This window comes from Microtus pennsylvanicus (assembly GCF_037038515.1).
Source record: "Microtus pennsylvanicus isolate mMicPen1 chromosome 13 unlocalized genomic scaffold, mMicPen1.hap1 SUPER_13_unloc_2, whole genome shotgun sequence".
Classification (NCBI taxonomy): domain Eukaryota; kingdom Metazoa; phylum Chordata; class Mammalia; order Rodentia; family Cricetidae; genus Microtus; species Microtus pennsylvanicus.
Window position 1 is genome coordinate 146,864 of NW_027460878.1, and position 15,074 is coordinate 161,937.

The 15,074-nt window shown below is 38.6% G+C and overlaps 1 long non-coding RNA gene across 1 annotated transcript in view; it reads right to left on the minus strand.

Moving 5' to 3' along the window:
• The window catches only part of LOC142842113 (uncharacterized), a 32,246-nt gene extending 20,258 nt beyond the window's left edge, over positions 1 to 11,988 (minus strand). Inside the window, exon 1 of the long non-coding RNA XR_012909178.1 lies at positions 11,899 to 11,988. This is a non-coding gene — a long non-coding RNA (uncharacterized LOC142842113). The remainder of the gene's footprint in view (positions 1 to 11,898) is intronic.
• Positions 11,989 to 15,074: the final 3,086 nt, after the last annotated feature.

The following is a 15,074-nucleotide window of genomic DNA, read 5'->3' on the forward strand; positions in this document are numbered from 1 at the left end:
AAAATATATAAAGAACTCAAGAAACTAGATGTTAAAATGCTACTTAACCCAATTAAAAAATAGGGTACTGAACTGAACAGAGAATTCTCAACAGAAGAAGTTCAAATGGCCAAAAGACAATTAAGGTCATGCTCAACCTCCTTAGTGATCAGAAAACTGCAAATCAAAACAATTTTGAGATACCATCTTACACCTGTCAGAATGGCTAAAATCAAAAACACCGATAGCCTTTGCTGGTGAGGATGTGTAGTAAAGGGTACACTCATCCATTGCTGGTGGGAATGCAAACTTGTGCAACCACTATGGAAAGCAGTGTGGTGTCTCAGGAAATTTGGGATCAACCTACCCAGCAATAACACTCTTATAAATGGACAAATGAAAACATCAAATATTTATGTTGATCACAAATAATCAACACTGAGCAGGAAACATGTTTCAACAGTAAAGAGTACTCCTGGTCTGACTCAAGGAATTACATGGGGGGATCACAACTATTCATTATTCCAAGTTCAGCGTTTCTAGTTCCATCTTTTAATCAATATAAGGATCAGGCACTTACATGGTACATATCCATGTACAAGTAAATACTCATATTAAAATAAAAATTCAAACCAAACAAAATAGGCAGGAAGAAGAAGGTGATGCACCTGCAATCCAATGGCTCAGAAAGCACAACCAGTATCAATGTCATGAATACATGCCATCCTGGGAAACATAATGATACCCTCTGTCAAATTTTAAAATTCAAGATATGGGTGAAGCTCAGTACAACAGCATATGCTTGATAGGAACAAAAATCATCATAGAACAATATAAAAACAAAAAATCCAGGCCCACTTTTAATCCCAGTACTTGGGAATCAGGTTCAGGGGATCTCTGAGTTTGAAGCCAGCCTGGTATATAGAGCAACTTTCAGGACATCTAGGGCTACACAGACAAATCTTGTATTCAGAAATAAACAAACAAAAATGAAAACTGTAGGCTACCAAACTGTCTTAGCATCAAATAGCAGGTAATTCTACTGAATCTAATGTGATTTAGTGATAGAGTTTATAATGGTAGGGAAGTCATGACAGCAAAAGAAGAAAGCTGACCAATTAGTTTCAACCACAACATAGCAGGCACAAAGAACAGGGAATGGGTTGAGGCTATAGAAACTCATATCACGTGTCCAATGAGGAATTTCATCCAGAAAGGCTCATCCTCCTACTGGATTCACAAGCAATCAAATGAAAGTTGCCAAGAAAAGAGACATGTTCAAATACATCTTCCTATATGGGAGGTTTTTATTCAATCAATTACATCCTGACCTGGGTCACTATAGGCTCATGGTCACCAATGAAGAAAAATGCATTTAGGGTTACAGTTGGGAATCACTTTGCTCACGCCTTCCATAAGTTGAATGCTTATGTGAATGGAGTCTTACCCTTAGAGCACCTTGCTAGGCTTCCATTCCATAGCAAGGTCCTTCTCTATAATGGTGATAAAATCCTTGAAAATCCCAGCCTGTTCCAGTAATTGACTGCCATAAGAAACTGCCTTTTCATTTTCATTTATTTCTGCCCCACTTGTTTTTTTTCCACTATGGTCTTGAATGAATCATCAGTAATAACCATCCACCACATTCAATATTCCATTTAAGAAATTAGCTCATATTTTTAAATTCTGCTTTACTAAATTTCCAGGTCACAGGCAGAAAAAGACATATTTTGGAGCCAAAATATCACACAAATGACCTCTACCTTAATCAATTTCAACTGAAATTCTATGATTTCAATCTCCACTTTCTATCATTTCTCTTAACATTTCCATCTTTCTGATCCTACAAGAAAAGCTAATTAATTCTGTGTACTACTTTCTATTTTTTTGCCACCTAAAGTTTTGATATCTTCTATACTCTTCCAAGGGACATCATTCCCAGGTTCTGCCTAGCAACAATATTACTTTTGGTTTTCCATTTTTGTTCTAACTTGCATTTATGTTGCTCTGATTAAATCTTTTAATGAAAAGCAGCTCAGGCAATGAGTGGGGGTATTTTGGCTTCATCATTTTGGGAGCCTAGGATAGAAAAGCAAGCTAATAGTTGAAGGCAAAAATACATGGACAAAGATTGTTTCCTGGCTTTCTCTCTTGCCTAGTCAGATTGGTGCCTTTTGTATCCCAAGCCCACTTTCTTAGAGATATTGCAACCCACAGTGGAGGAGCCATCACACATCAATCATCAATCAACACAATCTCTCCCAGATATAGTAGTTTATGGCTTTTATGAACAAAGCCACCATGAACACAGTTGAGCAAATGTCCTTGTGGTAGGATCTTTTGGGTATATGTTCAAGAGTGGTATACATTGGTCTTGAGGTAGATTGACTCCCAATTTCCTGAGGACTGCATATTAATTTCCACATTGGCTGTACAAGTTTGCACTTGCAACAGCAATGAATCCCCTTGCCAGCATTAGCTGTCACTTGTGTTATGGATCTTAACAGTTCTAAGACTTGTAAGATGAAATCTCAAAGTAGTTTTGATATTCATTTCCCTAATGGCTAAGGATGTTGAACATGTCTTCAGGTGTTTCTCAGTCACTTTAGATTCCTTTACTGAGAATTCTGTTTAGAGGTGTTCCCCATTATAATTGGATTATTTGGTTTGTTGTTGTCTAGTTTCTTGAGTTCTTTAATATCCTAGGTGAGGAAACACAGAATCACATAGATAAACATGGCATGTATTTACTTATGGGTGGATATTACCAGTTAAAGTATAATCACAGTAATCACAGTTAATCACAGTACACTCCATAGACACAGAAAGGCTAAGTAACAAGAACAGCTCTACGGGAGATGAATGCATCTCGTTGGTAAGAAGAAATAAAACAGATTTTATGGGTGCACTGGAGGCAGGTGGGGATGGGAACAGGAAGGATCAGGTGAGTGAAAAAAAGACAGGTGGGGAGAAGACAGGGAGAGATAACTGGAATAGGGGAACTTTTAACAGGGGATGTGGAAACAGTGTAGCGAAAACTTTCTGGAACCTATAAAGGTAACCCTAGTGAGGACTCCTAGTATGCAAGAGGAGGTTGAACTAGCCATCTTCTGTAACCACATAAGGCTACCAGTGGAACTGTGACACCAAGCCAACCACAAAACATTCAACCCACACTTGTACTACCTGCAAGATACGCTGGGGCACTGGTGACTCAGAACTTGCTTAGTGGCCAATAGATGACTGGTCTAACTTGAAGCTCATACTGTGAGAGGAAGTCCATAACTGACACTGCCTACATGGCCAGGAGCTGGAACTTGAATGGCTCAGAGAACAAGGGTAGAACCAAATACAGTTGACCAAGAAAAAATATCAATGAAATGATTCATAACTATTTTCTGCTATTATCATAGATTGCTGTTTAGCTTAATTGTTATTAAAGAGGCTTCTTCCAGGGGCTGATGCAAGCCCATGCAGAGATCCCTACAAACAAAAAGTAGGAAGGAGTATGGAGAGAACTACTACCAAATTCCCAAATATTGTTTATAAACATTTGTTTACATTTAAAGGAGCCATGAAATAGAGATAATACTTTGCATTTGCATAGATTTTGACCTATTGATAAAAATTTAAGGTCAATTTTGTTTATATATATATATGTTCTTGTTTAAGGTATTATATTTGTGCAGCTCATTTAAAGATGCAATACAAATTAGACCCCCCCCCCAAGCCTGCCCTGTTGTCTGCAAGATCCTTGGCTCAGGAATAGTTTCCTGCTCCTGCACCAAGGCTACCCAACCAGAGGGGTGAATGCCTGCCTATCAGGCAGGCCTGAAGGTCCCCTGCAAGGGAGCGAGGGCACTTTCACCTTGTGCTGCAGGGTCTCCTGTGTTCTATTCGACCCCGCCCTGCTTCCCACGTTAGCCCTTCTGTCCGTGGGTCTTTAGGCTACCAGGCTTCCCTGTTTCAGTGCTGAGGAATTCCATCTGGATGGTGCTGAGGACTTCCATACAGACAGGAACAGTTCCTGCTTCTACACTGAGGAGATCCACCCAGAGATTCAGTCACAGCAAAGACTGAACCAAGACACCAGGCCTCTCCTGGCTCCATTTGAAGGAAGTGATGGGCAGGCACCAATGCAAGAATTCCTCCAACAACCTGAAAGGCAACATGACATCACCAGAATCCAGGGATCGCAAAACAAGAAGAACTGAACACCCTACTCCAGAAGAAATAGAAGAAATCGACTTTAAATGGAACTATATGAAAATAATAGAGGACCTTAAACAGGAGGTGAAAAACTGCCCTAAAGAAATAGAGATGACAAACAAAAAGGTAGAGGAAATGAATAAATCTCTCCAAGATACCCAAGAAAAACAAGAGAAACAAGAAAAAGCAATCAAACAGGTAAGGGAAACGGTTCAAGACTTGAAGAATGAAATGGAGGTAATGAAGAAAATCAAACCAAGGAAGGCAGGAGATGGAAAATCTGGGTAAACGAACAGGAACTACTGAGACAAGTATTACCAACAGAATACAAGAGATAGAAGAAAGAATCTCAGACACTGATGATACCACAGAGAAAATAAATGCACTGATCAAAGAAAACAGCAAATCCAACAAATTCTCATCACAAAACATTCAGGAAATCTGGGTCACAATAAAATGACCAAATCAAAGAATAATAGGGGTAGAAGAAGGAGAAGTACAGATTAACGGTCCAGAATATATATTTAATAAAATTATAGAAGAAAACTTTCCCAACCTAAAGAAAGTTATTCCTATGAAGGTTCAAGAACCATAGAGAAATAGACTGGATAAAAAAAAAATCTCCATATAAGAATTAAAACTCAAAACATACAGAATAAAGAAAGAATATTAAGAGCTGCAAAGGAAAAAGGTCAAATTACTTAAAAAGGTAAACCTATTAGACTTACACCTGACTTCTCTATGGAAACCATGAAAGCCAGAAGGTCCTAGATAGATGTACTGCAGACACTAAGAGACCATGGATACAAGCCTAGACTATGTTCCTGTGACAAAAGTTCTTCCCAGACACACAGCTCATTGACATAAAAGCCTAGCCCAGGAACAGCTGCAGGCAGTTGAAGTAGTTTTGGGAAGACAGGCTCATCCTGTATTGGATGTAGTGGCATTTCATTTATGTTGTAATATATAAAGCTTGCCTGAAGTTCAAAGAGTAAAACAGCCCCATTGGTCAGTCTTACTGACCAGGCAGTGGTAACACACACCTTTAATCCCAGTAGCCATACTAGCTGCTATAGAAACCAGTCCTAGAAAGGAATATAATATAATATAATATAATATAATATAATATAATATAATATCCCCAATTTCTCCAAGATTTTATTACTCATGTTCCAGTTGGACAGTCACAGCTTGGAAAGCTTAGAGAAAGCACTGCCATCATAAGGGGATGAAGAGGAGGGAGGGGTTCAGGCTCCGGTGGCAGCTGCTGGGGAACAGGAGGTGAGGTTTCCTCATCATGGACTTAGAGAAGATGATCAGTCTAAGCCTCTACTGATTTAAGGCTTATTCCAGGAAACCCCAAATCTGCCTCTACCTATGCAGCCCACAGGCAGTGATGAATACACACAACAGAAAGGCCAGATGATGCCCGAGTAAGCAAGGGAGGCCAGGCAAGCATAGTGTTTTAATAAATGTGTCTTCTAGAGGCTTTCAACATACTCAGACCTATGGGACACTATGAAAGCAGTGCTAAGAGGAAAGTTCATAGCACTAAATACCCACTTAAAGAAAATGGAGAGCCGGGCGGTGGTGGCACACGCCTTTAATCCCAGCACTCGGGAGGCAGAGGCAGGCGGATCTCTGTGAGTTCGAGGCCAGCCTGGTCTACAAGAGCTAGTTCCAGGACAGGAACCAAAAAGCTACGGAGAAACCCTGTCTCAAAAAAGAAAAAAAAAAAGAAAATGGAGAAAGCAAACATTGGAGACTTAACAGCCCACCTGAAAGCTCTAGAAAAAATGAAACAGACTTACCTAGGAGGAGTAGAAGACTGGAAATAATCAAACTGAGGGCTGAAATCAACAAAATAGAAACACAGAAAAAATCCAAAGAATCAATGAAACAAAAAGCTGGTTCTTGGAGAAAAAATCAAGATTGATAAATCCCTATCCAAACTAGTTAAACGACAGAGAGAGAACATGCAAATTAAGATCAGAATGAAAAGAGGGACATAAACACAGACACAGAGGAAATTCAGAGAATCATTAGATCTTACTACAAAAGCCTGTATGCCACAAAATTGGAAAATGTAAAAGAAATGGACATTTTTTTAGATAAGTACCATATACCAAAGTTGAACCAGGACCAGGTGAACAATGTAAATAGACCGAGAGTTGTGCAGAATTAGAAGCTGTTATCAAAAACCTCCTTACCAAAAAAATCCCAGGTTCAGAGGGTTTCAATGCAGAATTCTACCAGAACTTCCAAGAAGACCTAATACCTATACTCCTTAATGTATTTCACAATGTAGAAACAGAAGAGTCATTGCCAAATTCCTTTTATGAAGCTACAGTTACCCTGATACCAAAATGACACAAAGACTCAACCAAGAAAGAGAATTACAGGCTAATCTCACTCATGAACATCGATGCAAAAATTCTCAATAAAATGCTGGCAAGCCGAATCCAAGAACACATTAGAAAAATTATCCATTATGATCAAATAGGCTTCATCCCAGGTATGCAGAACTGGTTTGACATATGAAAATCTATCACTGTAATCCGGCATATAAATAAACTGAAAGAAAAAGCCATATGATCATTTCATTAGATGGTGAAAAAGCATTTGACAAAATTCAACATCCGTTTATGATAAAGGTCTTGGAGAGATTAGGGATACAGTGGTCATACCAGTTAGTTCCTTGGGCAACTGAGGAGAGGGAACCTGAAATGGCCCTATCCTATAGCCATACTGATGAATATCTTGCATATAACCATAGAACCTTCATCTGGTGATGGTTGGAGATAGAGACAGAGACTCACATTGGAGCACTGGACTGAGGTCCCAAGGTCAAAATGAGGAGGAGAAGGAGGAAGAACATGAGCAAGGAGTCAGGACTGCAAGGGGTGCACCCACACACTGTGTCAGTGGGGCTGATCTGTTGGGAGCTCACCAACGCCAGCTGGACTGGGACTGAATAAGCATGGAATAAAACCGGACTCTCTGAACATGGCGGACAATGAGAGCTGATGAGAAGCCAAGGAAAATGGCACTGGGTTTTGATCCTACTGCATGAACTGGCTTTGTGGGAGCCTAGCCTGTGTGAATGCTCACCTTCCTAGACCTGGATGGAGGGGGGGGGACCTTGGACTTCCCACAGGGCAGGGAACCCTGACTGCTCTTTGGACTGGAGAGGGGGAGGGGCGTGGGGGTAGGGAGAGAGGAGGGGAAGAAGGGGGAGGAGGGGGAGGGAAATGGGAGGTGGGGAGAAGGCAGAATTTTTTTCAATAAAATAAATAAAAAGAAATACAAATTAATAGATTGTCTTTTATAACAGTTAAACTTTTAGTCATGTTAGGCTTTCTAGAAGTACAAAGATATATTTCAGATGGGATAAGTATTCTTTAAATCTTTCAAAGACATACATAATATGGCATTTAAAATGTTTTAAAAACTTAGGACTTTTCATGACAGTGAGCCACATCTGCCTCTGGCAGCACATATTATTTCAGAGAGGTTGATGGGCATTAAAGAATCTCATTATGGAATTTGCCTTCAATGTGACTAGCCATTTGGGTAAGAAACTTCTGCTGCAATTGCTTCATGGTATGTTTTATAAACTGGACACTCAGGACCCACAGAAAAATGACTGCTAAAGTTGCCTAAAGAAGGTGAGAAAGTCATTCAAAGTTCCTGCTCCATGCAAGAGTCTGCCAGACATTCTGCAGGATCCACAAAAAAAGGTGACTAACAAACTGCCAATATAGGCAGAACTGTCTTTGAAATTTCCTGCTTCATGGAAAAGTCTGCCAGACACTATGGGCCTATAGGCTGGAGATGGATGTCCCACTGTTACAGAAGAACTTTGGGTGACTGTCCAGGCAGCAAGATGTCTTTGTCAATTCTAGAGTTTTAGAAGTTGCTTACAACGTACTTCCTGTTTACTTAGGTAGTAGTATATCCTTCTGGATTCTTTGATGGAGTTGAAGAAAGAGACAGTTTTATAATTATAAAAAATAGATTAGACATAAAACCTTAGACTCAAAAAGATGGAATAGATGATATAGTATTTTTCTTAACTTGCCAAGTGTAAAGGGACTAAATATTGTAACTCTAATTCTTGCTGGATAATGGTTTCATTATATGTAATCTTGTTATGTCAAAATCGAAACCTTCCTTTTTATTTAGACAGAAAATAGGAGGTGATGTGCGATTCCTCCTGTATGCTATGAAGATGTTTTATTACCATTGGTTAATAAAGAAGCTACTTTGGGCTTATGGCTTCACAGAATAGAACAAGTGGAAATTCCAAGCAGAGATAAAGGAGAAAAGAAGACAGAGTCAGGGAGATGCCATGTAGCTGCCGAAGGAGAAAGATGCTGGATGGAACCTTACTGGTAGGCCACAGTCATGTGATGACACAAAGATTAATAGAAATAGGTTAATTTTAGATGTAAGAGTTACTTAATAAAAAGCCTAAGCTATTGGCTAAGCAGTCTTGTAATTAAAATAATTTTTTATAATTATTGCAAGCCTAGGCACCTGTATACACCAGGATATAATAAAATTTGCAAGCTATACAGTGTACACAAGATTAATGTTTAAATTGAATTGTCATGTTAAACTTTCATGATTCCTTGACTACTAAGGGATCATACAAAGAAACACAAATCAGCCTGAACGTTTCACTATCTGAGGGAATTCAACTGGAACTGAAAAACCTATGACACAGGTCTCTCAAGGAAGTTAGGTCAGGCCAACTCCATGGTTCCCTGCAGAGCTTACAACCCACAAAAATTTTATGACTTTGACCTCCACTCTCTGCCATTACTCTCAACATTTCCATCTTCTAGGTCCCAAAAGAACAGCTGATTAGGCTTTTTGTTCAGTTTTATGATATCTGTAGCATTCTTATAACAGTCAACATTCCAAAGTCTTTTGCAGCACTTGAGTCCCATTTTTGTTCCAACTTTCTTCTCTGTTGCTGCTATTACATTATCTAATCAAAAGCAACTCAGGTAATGAGTAAGTTTATTTGGTTGTTAACCCTATTTCACAATTCTTAATTATGGGAGCTTAAAGCGGATACTCAAGCTAAAAATAATAGCTAAAGGCAAAACATGTGGAACCATTATTTTCTGGCTTTCTCTCTTGTTTTGTCAGTGTCTTGTGCTTAGCTAGCTCTTCTATCTATCCCAGAGCTGCTTGCTCAGGGATATTGCCAACACAGTGGAAAAACCTTCCCATATCAATCAAAACCAACACAATCTCTCTCAGACAATTTAATCAGACATTCTGATCTAGGAATACCCTAATTGGTGTTTTCTCAGATCACTCTAAGCTATGTCATGCTGATAGCTGAGGCTAATTAAGAGAAAAAGACAATATTATACAAAAATATTTTAAAGATCTAAAGGCAATGTACTAATAGCATCAGTCACTTGACCAGCAAAAACACAAACATGAAGATAGATATGCCAGAAAATGGAAAATGGCAAACATATAAGATAAAGAAGAAAAAACTAGTACTGTCTCTCCACAGAAACTTCCCAAACCAATAAAAACTCAAGGAACTAATAACATGAGAAATTTTTTGAATACAAAGTTAGTGAGACCATTATTTTCCAGAAATGAAGAATATTCTTAAATAACAATTAATAAAATCAATAACATAGATGACAAAGACACAAAGACATATTGTGCTCCTTTAAATAAAAACTACAAGATTTTAACCAAAATCAAACTCTAAGAAATCACTGACCAGCACTCATCCTATAGACTTCAGTTCTCTCTCCTTTAACAATAACAAAAAATGGCTTGGGTGAGGAGGGATGTTCCACCAAAATTGGAGAGATTCCCTTGAAACCTTCTCATGTCTTAACTTTGTAGAAAATAGTTTTGACTACTAAAAGGATCTCATTATCTTATAGTAAGGAATAGGATGTCTCCTAGGGTCACTTAGACACCATTTGTATCCCATGATTGATAATTGCCTGTAAGTCTGCAATCAGGGTGAGGAAATGAAAACATTTTTAAACAAAATGCAAGATAACAGATTTTTTAAAGAATCAGTGTACACCTAAAGCAACTTGTTTTACTTTAATTGCTTTATAAGTCAAAAGTACTTTTGAAAACAAGTTTATTTTTATTTTTTGCATATATTTTACATGAGTTAGAATATCTTCCATATGTATGCAGGTGACATACAAAAAAGAAGGGTTCAGATGCTTTGGATCTGAAATGGAAGAGTTATGAGCCTAACAACTTGAGTTAGGTATCTGAACATAGGTCTTCTCCAAAATGAGTATGTGATGAGCCATCTGCCAACATCCATAATGGCTTTTATCAAATAAACCAAAAGTCTCTCAGATTAACAATAATAGCAACAAAACCAAAATAAATAAAGAAGTAAATAAATGACCCTTGGAAACATGATGCATCAAAATTAAGATGATGTGTGTGGTAAATTTGCATGATAAATACATTAAAATGACAATGCAAAACAATTTATAACAGGAAAACTGATTACAAAGTTATATTCATAGTGGAAACACCCAGAGTAATCAGTGGGATTATGAAAAAATAGTACACAAATTGACATAATATGAATTCTTGCTGGGTTGTGGTGATGCACACTTTAATCTCAGCACACGGGAGGCAGAGACACGTGGATCTTTGTGAGTTCAAAGTCAGATGGTCTACAGAGCAAGTTCCAGGACAGGCTCCAAAGCTACAGAGAAACCCTGTCTTGGGCGGAAAAAGCAACAACAATCAAGAATGTGTACAATATTTGAGAAAGAATAAAGGAGATGGAGAGAAAAAGAAGAGAGAATAGGCAGAAAAATATCATTAACTATTAATAAAAAGACCAAAGAAAACTTAGAAGACATGTGATCTTAAAAAATGTTACTCACCTACCTATGATTCTATGTGTAGAGAAATTAAATAAATAAAGACTTCACAATTTTCGCAAAACTACCTCAAAATGACCCATAAACTCTTCTTTCTGACCCTACAGCTACTGGTATTTGTTCCAAACAGCGAGGCCCCATGCTCTAGAGACCTCTCCTTCGGTCTTGTTATGTTTTCAGGTAAACCCAGTCTCACTGATGCCCAATACCAAAGCAATATAGTATAATTTCTGCTTCCTGTCACATGGATTATGGCACAAGATATAGATTCTGCCCTATCTACCTGCCCAACACCATACACACCTAAGAAACCTCTGCAGCTCAGAAACTCTTTTTGTCACCTGGAACTAAATATCACTGAATGACATCATTGTGGCTAGTAGTATCAGACAAATTAGAAACATTTTAATCATGTATTGCTAAAAGACAGTCAACATCACCATAGTTCTGCCAGCTTTTAAATTATTTGAAACATTTATAAGACAAACTTGAAAGTAGAATGTAATATTCAGAACTTCTAGAAATAAAACTATAAGTTTTCAAATCTGTCTTCCCACTGCACACCAAAAGCATGACTCTGTGTGTACACTGGACAGTGATATTACAAGTATAATATTCTACCTTGCCGGGGCTGCAGAGTGTCCCTCTTCCCAGGAAATCCATATACAGGGAGGCACAGAGGACAACGACCACTGCCCAGGTCATTACATAGGGCAACAGAACCACAGCCTGGCTCATGGTCCATCCAAATCCCAGCAGAAATGACAGTTCAACAGACCTTCTCTGAACACCCTATACTCACCATGGCATAGCTTGTGGTATTCCTAGGGCTGGAGAGATGGCTCAGTGGTTAAGAGCACTGACTGCTTTTCCAGAGGTCCTGAGTTCAATTCCCAGCAACCACATGGTGGCTCACAACCATCTGTAATGAGATCTGGTGCCCTCTTCTGACATGTGGGCATACATGGAGGCAGATGTTTGTATGCAAAATAAAAATAAATAAATCTTTAAAAAACAAAATAGTATAGTTAAAAAAACTCACTTCAATAAAAGTAGAAAAGAATCCTGAAAAGAACCTGCAAGAAACCTGCCACTATTATACCTGATTGCTAAGACTTTCGAGAATCTCTCCTTGGCTAGGGCCATTCATCTTGGCCTCAGAATATTGTCAGCTCCCCTACTGGGTGATCAAAGATCAAATGACTCAGATAGCACAGTACTTCCTGTTCTGTCCTTCCAGCCCAGTGGTCAGGGCCCTAGATAGAAAGTTAGTAATTTAGTAGATAATCCTCCACTTTCAAAGAGCATATCCTGTTCCTCATCCAAAGCACAGGGTCTTTTGTGTGCACATCCTATTACACACTCAATGTGCACTGCAGCCAACCCATTGCCTCATACCTGGGAAATCTTGCAGCCAAACACAGGTCACATTTACAACTGCTATTAAAGACAAGTGGGCCATGAATTAGAAGACACTGAGGGATTGTGGTAAGTCTTGGGAACAGGCAAGAGAATGTGGATACAATACTGGAAAGAACCTGTAAACTATCTCCTGCTGGTGCTCCTAATTGCCAACCAGAGTCCCTCATTAGCTAGGACCACCCAGCTGGGCTTCCAGACATTGGCAGTTACCCTACTGGGAGAGCAGAAATCAAATGTCTTAGAAAGCAAAAATCCTCCAGGTTTGTCCTTCCACACTATGGTCAGACAAGATACTAATCTGGAAATTTTGTAGTTTAGTAAAATCTTCCATTTTCCCAGAGCACTTCCTGTTCCTCCTCCAAGGCACATGGTCCTATATGTACACTTTCCATTACACACTCAAGGTCCAGAGTAGCCAACCCCTTACTTCATAGCTGGGAGGTCTTGCAAACAAACACAGGTCACAAACAGTAATTGTTATTAAACAAAAAGAAGCCATGAGAATTAGAACACAACAAAGGGTCTATGGGAGGGCATAGAGGCAGGAAAGAGATAGTGGAAATAATGTATTTATAATCCTGAAAAATTCTGTTAAAAAGTTGAAACAGATTTTATGGTCATGTGCCCCAGAGACCAGGGATTTGTATCAGAGCACACGAAGTGCTACTCACATCATTTCTCTCACAGTATACATCTTAAACCTAGAAAATAAATCATGGTAGGCAGGGCCACACCATTTTATCCAGCTCTTCTATTTTACTTGAACTACTGTAACTACAGTAATTTGCTTTAATAAGTTAATTTCTTTATATAGATTCTTGTATGCATGGTCTGTGGACCCATGAAATGGCCAGTCAGCACATTTATGGAACATTTAAAAGTGATTACCTCACTACTCACTGCTAATGTCAACTACTGTCACAGTAGGAAAGCTTTTACCTTCCTTCTTTCCCATCCCTTTTTCTGATGTGACGATACTGGCTTTAGAATTGGTCCGTGAACTCAGTTATTACACAGGTCCTACTTCACTTGTAAATTCACAATAAAATCTAAAGAAGTTGGAGTATACTCATTCACTGATCTATTTCTCCTTCACACAGACCAGTCAAGGTCCAGCATGGTAGGAGTTGCTGGACTGTTTTTGCAGCACTAGGTAGCAGAGGCAGGATTAGGAGTTCATAGCAATTCTCAGTTACATAGTATGATGCAAGCCCGAGCTACAGGAGACACTGATCTAAACCAGTTTTTCGCAATCTTCCTAGTGCTATGACTCTTTAATACAGTTACTCATGATGTAGTATTCTCCCCACCTATAAAACAATTTTCACTACTACTTCATAACTATATTTTTGCTATTATGAATCATAATATAAATATCTGTACTTTTTGATGGTCTTAGGCCTGTCCTGTGATAGGTTCATTTGATCCACCAAAATGAGTCATAACCCACCAGGTTGAGAATCACTGCTCTAATCTGAAATAAATAAAAAGATGAATGAATAAACAGCTCTTAAAAATGAAATTCAAAACCTGGGAAACATTAGAAAATACAAGATTATAGCAGTTATGCCTTTGAAGAAAATGAAATCTAAAATATGACAACCATTAATTGATTTCTTAAAATAATAAAAAATAATTGAACACTTAGTTATACTGACTTTGTTTTTCTTTTTTTCTTTTTGTTTTTTGGATTTTCGATAAGTTATAATGACTTTGAAACAGAGTAGGCACTTCCCTGGTAGGGAGAATGCCATTAGTAAGAGAAAGCATGACTTTGTCCCATGTAAAATGTTAGCTTCTGAGTGCTGTAAGCTGACACATGGAGTTACAGCCAATGGCCTGTGTCTCAAACATCTGAGCTGAATTCACGGTGTCAACCAGGATTAAATATACCTGCATGGGAGAGTTCACTAATTGGAAACTAAATATGTAGTTGTTCAAGCTATCCTCCTTAAACTGCACACCCACTGGTGTCTGTCTTTATTCACATGCAAGAAATTAATGTATGATGGGAAATCACACCAAAAGTCACACACTATGTCAATCAGGTCCTTCTTTGTAATGGATACCCCTGAAGCTCACTCCCTTAAACTTCATTCTGTGATCTAGTTATTGTCCAGTTTTTCCCCCTTCCAGTGTACACAGTATACTGTTCCTACACTTCAGGTCTGAAGGGAGAAGCCATGCTCCACACACAAATCCTTTTATTGTTATTGCAATGGACACCACCACGATAAGACTCAAAGTGGTAATTTTAGAACTCTGTGGTGCAGCATACTTTTAATCCAAAAATTTATGGCGGTTAACCAAGAGGATAGCAAGGGTAATGCTCTGTGGGGCTACAGACAGGATTCAAGTCCACCTCAAACAGTATAGGGGACATTGACTATAAACTGCTTTTTTAAAAACTGAAAAATGCAGCTGTCCTAGAATTATTATACTTTCATGGCACACAGGTTGTGACCCTGTAATGGCCCCTTGGGCAGCATGTTAGAGGTCTTTGATGGGGAAGTGGGTCTTTTGGCTGGTTGTAAATCATGGTTGTCTCATTTATTA